Consider the following 6,926-nt stretch of genomic DNA (forward strand, 5'->3'; position numbering starts at 1 on the left):
CTTGCACCGACTCTGCCCCCATGTCTTTCAAACAACTGGATGGTCTGTATGTCACAGAAGAGCCTTTTGCCCTGTAATATATGCATCAGATGGATAGTTTAGTCATTAGACTAGAAAGACCATCTGGTCGATTTCTTCAGGGTGTGAGGTCTTTTGCATAAACATTTCCTTTATTTTCCTCTTTATTACAAGTTCATGGTTTTATTTAGAATGATGAATATAAAGAGCCATTAAGTCAATGTTTACATGGAGTTTAGGGAGTTTTATAAATTAATTGGCAATGTCTTGGAAATTGCCCTGTGAGCCACCAATTTAGATAATACATAACATAATCTCCAGAGGCTTTGTTGATAGATTTAATGACTTTGACCATGATCTATACCACGTGTTACTGTATTACATAAACACATAGCTCATTGCATCATAAACATATTTGTAGAGCACACTCTGTTCCCTCTTGGAGAGAGCATTTCATAAACATACAATAATTACATTTTCAGCCTGCGTTCTAGGACTCTTGAACCTTGATTATGTTTGGGTCTCTGAAACTGTAGTTACTTTTTAATCTGAAGGGTGTGCAACATCCTGATGCACCTTGTTGTGTTGTACTTGCTGCCCCTCGATTCTTTCTTTGAACTCACTATGTCAAATTCAAATATATTCAGATTCTGTGATGCATCAACAGCTCTACTGGAGCGAGCCCTGCAGTAGAATGTGGTACTGTGCAACACTTGAATTGGAAATTAATTGAACAATATTTTCATGGCTGGACTTGAATAAGTATAGGCATTTTTTTCTCTTCAAAGTGCCCTTGAAAATGTAGACAAATATTTAGTGGCCTGAGCAAAGATTGAATAGTTTGGGGCAATTAGTTCTGTTTCTTACTCCCCTAAAAAGCATTCAGATAAATGTGACGCGCATCGATAAGTTACCTAACAACAAGTTTGCAACCTCACCCTTGTGTGTTTGACTGTTGTGCTTAACCCTGATTGTCAAACTTCCACTCATTTAGAATGAGTGTTGATAAGACCTGAAAGTCTCTGTTGTCCATCTGGAAAAAAAAAAGACAAATGGTCTTTTTTGGCATGAACGTGTTTGTAGCAATGTTTTATTTATAGTTTTATTCTGCATTCTTGATGGCCTTGGCATGTTTATACAAAATCATTAGTTAGTGAAGAGGTACAAAATCAGATACAAAAAGCTTCTGCCAATAACCATCATCTTTGTAACTTTGTATGTTCTAAAATGTAAATCACTTAAGATTCATATTCTCCGGATATTTAGGATAACTTCAGATATCCTTGATAAATGAGAAAGTCAAATCTTCTTTACTAAAATATTTGTTTCTTCACAGATAGAAATGAGTCTGTCATTCCATATTGTCTCAGGAGTTTCTGTGGCAGAGAATAGAATGTTAACAAGGTCTAAATGTAGTTGTGCCATTGCCACCAGTATTAGAATTTTTAAATGATAGCCTGCATAAGACTGTTTCAAAACATATTTTCTGTGGAAGATTGATACCCAACCGTATGATCATATCAAACAAAATCTTTTCAATTGGCCTTTAGTTTTTCAGCTAATTCTCTAGTAATATGTGTTACTCTGTGTACTTCAATGCAACTGTTTGTAATTCTGTTCATAGAACATCATAGCATGTGACCTGGAAACCTCAAGATTTTACTGATCTATGCATTGAGACCAACAATACACCTTAACAACTTGCTGGTATTCTGGAAAGTTCACCAACATCCAATGGTGGAAGCTAGGATACAATACTTTTTCACAGCAGATGCTTTGGGAATTCATCAAAGCTGCAATAGCTGGATATATTCTTCACTGCAACAATAGATTTCCTCACTATTTACTTATTTGTGTCTTGATCTTGAAATCTTGTTTTTTCCTATGACTTCCATTGATATATACATATTCATTCTGCCAATCTAAATGAACTCTGATGCCATGCAAACTCGACTGTGCTCTGTACTCCTGTTGCACAACTTTTCCTTCTGTGGGGGGTGTTGGACAAAGTGGAACTCGCTGTCTTCCTGACAACTGTAGACAACATTACATTCTAAATGCAGTATTTTGTAACAGTCATGAAATGTTCACCTTTATTCTCTCCTTTTGTGCAATCCTCATTTGAGACCTTCTGATCTCCCTCTATACCCTGTCTGAAACTGAATTGCTACATCATTTTTCCCACCTGAACAGTGAAGCTTTTGCTCTCAAAGCTTCTCAATACTATGTTTAATTCTCCTGGGTGAAATTCTCTTGTGTTTTCAATGAATATTAGTGAATCTCTGCCTATTCCAACAACTGCTGCCATTTTATTGGCGAGGTACAATCGCAGAGCTGGTAACTACTGGATGAGATAAACTCTGGGAGATAACACAAGCTTTAGGACACATAGGAACTCTTTATTAAAGACTCGTGTAAATTTAGTACCATTGCATCACATAGGTCTACATATCTAAAATCAATTATATGATTGACTCAAAAAATGCACCACAGTCTTCACTCAGGAGATTAATGCCTTCATTAACTTAGTTATTATTATTTCAGACCTCTTTTTGACTCATGCTAATTTCAGGAAATTTCATAATTAAATAGATGTCAACAGCAAGTGAGCTCAAACTGCCAAGGCATTTGCTTTTTACTAATTCAAAGGATGAGGTTTCAGAATTGACCTATCATTTAATTGTCTATCCTTTATTCCCCTTGAGAAGGCAGTGGTGAGATACCTTCTTGAACTGCTGCAGTCTTTGAGGTATGGGTATAACCACTGTTAGGGAGGGAGATCCAGGATGTTGACCCAGCAGTGGGGTAGGAACAGAGATAAGTTTTCCAAGTCAGGTTGCTATGTGCCTTGAAGGGCAAACTTTCTGATTTTACTTCTAGTCTATCTTATTCAGAAAAAGAGGCGATGTTTATCCTTTCAGTCTGAAATGAATTTGAACCAAGATCCAAGAGGTGAAAAAGTTAGAGTGATGAGGGTTTAAGCCCGAAACATTGGTTCTGTATCTTTATCTTTGCTACATAAAGTACATTGTTTGACCAACTGAGTTTCTGCAGCGCTGTGTTGTTACTTCAAATATGAAAGGTCACTGTTCAACTCATTGGTGTTGGGGGCCCACATTTCTCCTACTTCTACAGTACACATAAACATGAATGGAATTGTCAATTGCTTCAGATTCTTCTTCTAAATCTATCTTTAGTTCTATTTAATTTTTATTGCCTGAATCATTGATCTGACGGGGCTGCGGAATATCTCAACAATATTCTTGATATTCATAAATATAATTCCTTATTGTGGTAAGTACATCACAATAAAGCCTTAAGTCTCATTAGAGGATATTAGCAAACATTTTGATGTGAGAGATTTTTCAAAATTTACATCCACCTGCAAAGGACAAATGCTGTGTCAGGGTGATGATGTGGAACAGATTCTTTGCTTTGTCAGGATTAACTTTGGGTATCTTAGAGAAATGTAATTATGAATGAAATGTTGGATTTCCACTGAATAGCAGGAGGGTGGTGTTTGAAGACTGGGCACTTCAATTTGATTTTTACAACCTAGGCTTTCCTTTCCATTGTTAGGATTAGGAAGAAGGTTCATGGATAGTTATAGACTAGGTAAAAGCCAGACCCTAATACACTTCTAATGGATTCAACAATCCAAAAGATTTTGTGAATTGATCCACTCTAATATGTTCTTATTCCATGAATTTTCCATGACAGAAAGTAATCAGTTATTGTTGTGTCACATCGATTGAGATTCCTCTGTGGTAAAGTTGGGTGAAGTTGTTACGGTCAATTTGCATTGGGTGAAATATTTATGGTCAATGAAATATGGGTTTAAGCAACAATTATTATGATAATTTGGGTGAAGTGGTTATAATTGATAGGTTAATGACTCAAATGTTCATGTTTGACACGGAAATACATTATGCTTGTTTGCTTTTAAATAAGTGAGTAGCTTTTTCCTTCAGGCCTTTCTGAGTATTACAAAGTCAATCTTATTATTAATACATGGTAAAGTTTAAAACTATTCATTTGAGATCTTGCAACAAAAAATGACCATGAAATGTGCATTAAAGACTCAATATCCCAGAATCAACAATCCCTTTATCCAGATCTGCATTTCACACTTACAGGGGAATTCTGTTATCAACCTTCAATCCCATGGTGCAGTGCAGTAGGAAATTGACAACCCAGAGTCAAACCAATTTTGACCTCATGTTACTGCCTGGTTCCTGGCATTTCAATGGAATTAGCATTTGCCCAAATGATCTCAACATTTTTCAACCTCAGTTCTGAAAAAAATAACAATCATTCTTATTTATGCATAGAACCACCAGTGGAGTTTATAATCATCCTGAGCTTCCTAGTTTGTGGACCATTCCAGGATGCTGACATGACCCCAAGGTTTACTGCTTTCTGATGTTTTGAAGAATCACATCCAGCTTCATGCTCATGCTGAGGTAAAAGCCAAAATCTAGCTTGAGATGGATGGAATCCATTGCACAAGAAACATTCCTTCTCCGGGCAATGCGTTACATGACCTTGTTCCAATACCTCTCACCTGACCCCAATGAAGAGCACTCTCCATCCCTGTGTCCAATTGCACCTATGTTCAGAAGGTTGAGTATTGTGCTGACAACTGTACAGTAAAAGGGAGTTTGTACCCACATTGCAGATACTGGCCAACAACATTGCAACCTGAGCAATTCAAGTGAATACAAACTTCAAACACGGATTCAAGGATCCTTTATTGTAATAATAGTGCAGAATCTTTCCTTCTGCCTGCCATAAAGTAGACAGAGTCGCCATTAACATCACCTGGCATCCCTCACAGTATGAGAGAAAGAGAAGCAAGAGAGATTCCCTTCAGAGTCACCGAGTGTCCATGGCTTTGCCTCCAGCCCTCCTGCATCTGCACAAACTCGTGTTCAATCCATCATCAGTCTGGGCTCCAGTTCTAAATCTCCAACATGATCAGGAGCTTTCAACACCTCAGGTCCTTTGGAGGCCTTTCTTGCTCTCAGCTGCCTCTCAAAAACTAACTCCAATAACTGGTTCCCACGTGCTGGTCTCCAGCGGCCTACAGCCCTTCCGGGCCCCCTAATCGCGAGTCACCCGCATCCTGTGTGGATTTCTCAGCCACTGAGCCCCTCATGTACTCACCTTCCCATTAGGGATGACTCCCCTGCTTCTTCTCAACAGGGAGTCTGCTTCTGGTTCCATGTGCCGGTCCACTGATCTCCAGACTCTGCAACCACTTGTGATTGTGTGCCGTTGCACCACCATCTTGGGTACAGACCCAAAGTTGCAGGATTTTAGTTTAAAAACACCGTCGGCTCTTTTAACATGTCGATGAAACCCTTCGGGACAATATATTTCCTGTAGGTATGCTTACCCGCAGTGTTTTAACATTCACAGTACTGTCATAAAATGAAGGCTTCACTTCTGAATTTTGTCCTCAATAATTCTGGGAAACAAGGGATATGTTTTTAGTTATGTTAATCGAAAGCAGGGGCTGGAGAATTTAAAGCTTTTAATTTCCTTCTCTGTGTTTCACAGTGGTAACATCCGGGTGTAAGGTAGCAGAAGAGTTTGAGGTATTTTGTCCATATCCCCTGGTTCTCGTTCAAATGTCATGAGGAACCATCCAGATAGGAAGAACATCGGAAGAGTACTGTATTATATCTGCTCAGTTAATATACCTAACGAATGATCCCTTTGCTTTTGTACATAGACAGTCAGATAAAACAGGAATTGTAAATGAACAAATGAGTTATGGAAAGTGTATTTAATAAACAAATAATATAATATACAAAATTAATGGATGAAAACAATTATAAAAGCATTTCACATGAGTTTATTAAAACTGAAGGTGTAATTTTGTTATTTGTAATCTTGTGATAATGGCATCCAAGTTATATATATGAAAAATAAGATGAATTTTCACTGTTAACTGTCAAACTTGTCAATAAATATTCAAGGTAGAGGTGGTAGAAGTGAGAACAATGTTAATATTTAAGGAAAAGTTGGATAGGTATATGCACGGGAGAGGTGTTATGGGCTGAATGCGGGCCTGCAGGACTAGGTGGGAGAAATTGTTGGGCATGGACTGGAAGGGCTGAGCTGGCCTGTTTCTGTGCTGTAAATGGTTATTAGCAGTTCTTTAGTATCTTCTACCTAAATTTCTCTGGATCAGTCCCTTTCTCTTGATATTTTTTTCCAACCTTTTTTCATTGCTTTGATTGGTAATAATACTTGTTATGTAACTCATTATTTAGGTGATGCAAACTGATATCATAATACTGTGACCTGTCAGTGAAATTAAGATGCAAAGGTAGATTTAAAATGTATTCTGAATAACTCAAATGACGATGAAGAGTGGACTACAATAAATAGGATACTCTCTTTTGTTTTGTTCTTGTGTACATCAGTTCCAAGGTTCCATTCAGCAAGCTACTTTATATTCTGTATTAATTTTAAATTTTATAGTAATTAGAAATCTTCACAGTGACATCCAACCTTCAGTACACAATGAATAATTAAAAATTGAAGTTTTGTGTGGCAACCAGCTAACATATGTCTTATTATGCATTTTAATGGATTAAATTAAAAAAAATTGGTTTCAAAATTAAGAGTTAGGTAAAGCCCATAAGTTATGGAGCTCAAAGCTATTGGCCAAGATTATTTTAAAAAACCTTGGCAGTTCTCAATTTCCCATGCAACTGTCAGGAAGGTCAGAGCTCACCATAAACGTTTATGAATGGAGGAATACTGAACCTCTCAACAGGATCTCACCAGGGCTTTGCCAACTTTTCTCTGCATTAGACTCCAGTTGAGAACCTGGTTGGATGGTGCCAGAACAATATCACCAAGACTAAGGAGGCTATTGTTCATTTGAGGAAGGA

General features: G+C 37.5%; 1 long non-coding RNA gene across 1 annotated transcript; it reads left to right on the top strand.

Moving 5' to 3' along the window:
- The first annotated feature begins 644 nt into the window (after nt 1-644).
- On the top strand, nt 645-6,466 carry LOC138737406 (uncharacterized). Its single transcript, XR_011340887.1, has 3 exons — nt 645-717; nt 4,350-4,481; nt 5,581-6,466. It is a non-coding gene; the product is annotated as an uncharacterized lncRNA (long non-coding RNA).
- Nucleotides 6,467-6,926: the final 460 nt, after the last annotated feature.

Source organism: Narcine bancroftii, chromosome 6, assembly GCF_036971445.1.
Source record: "Narcine bancroftii isolate sNarBan1 chromosome 6, sNarBan1.hap1, whole genome shotgun sequence".
In the NCBI taxonomy this organism is placed as follows: domain Eukaryota; kingdom Metazoa; phylum Chordata; class Chondrichthyes; order Torpediniformes; family Narcinidae; genus Narcine; species Narcine bancroftii.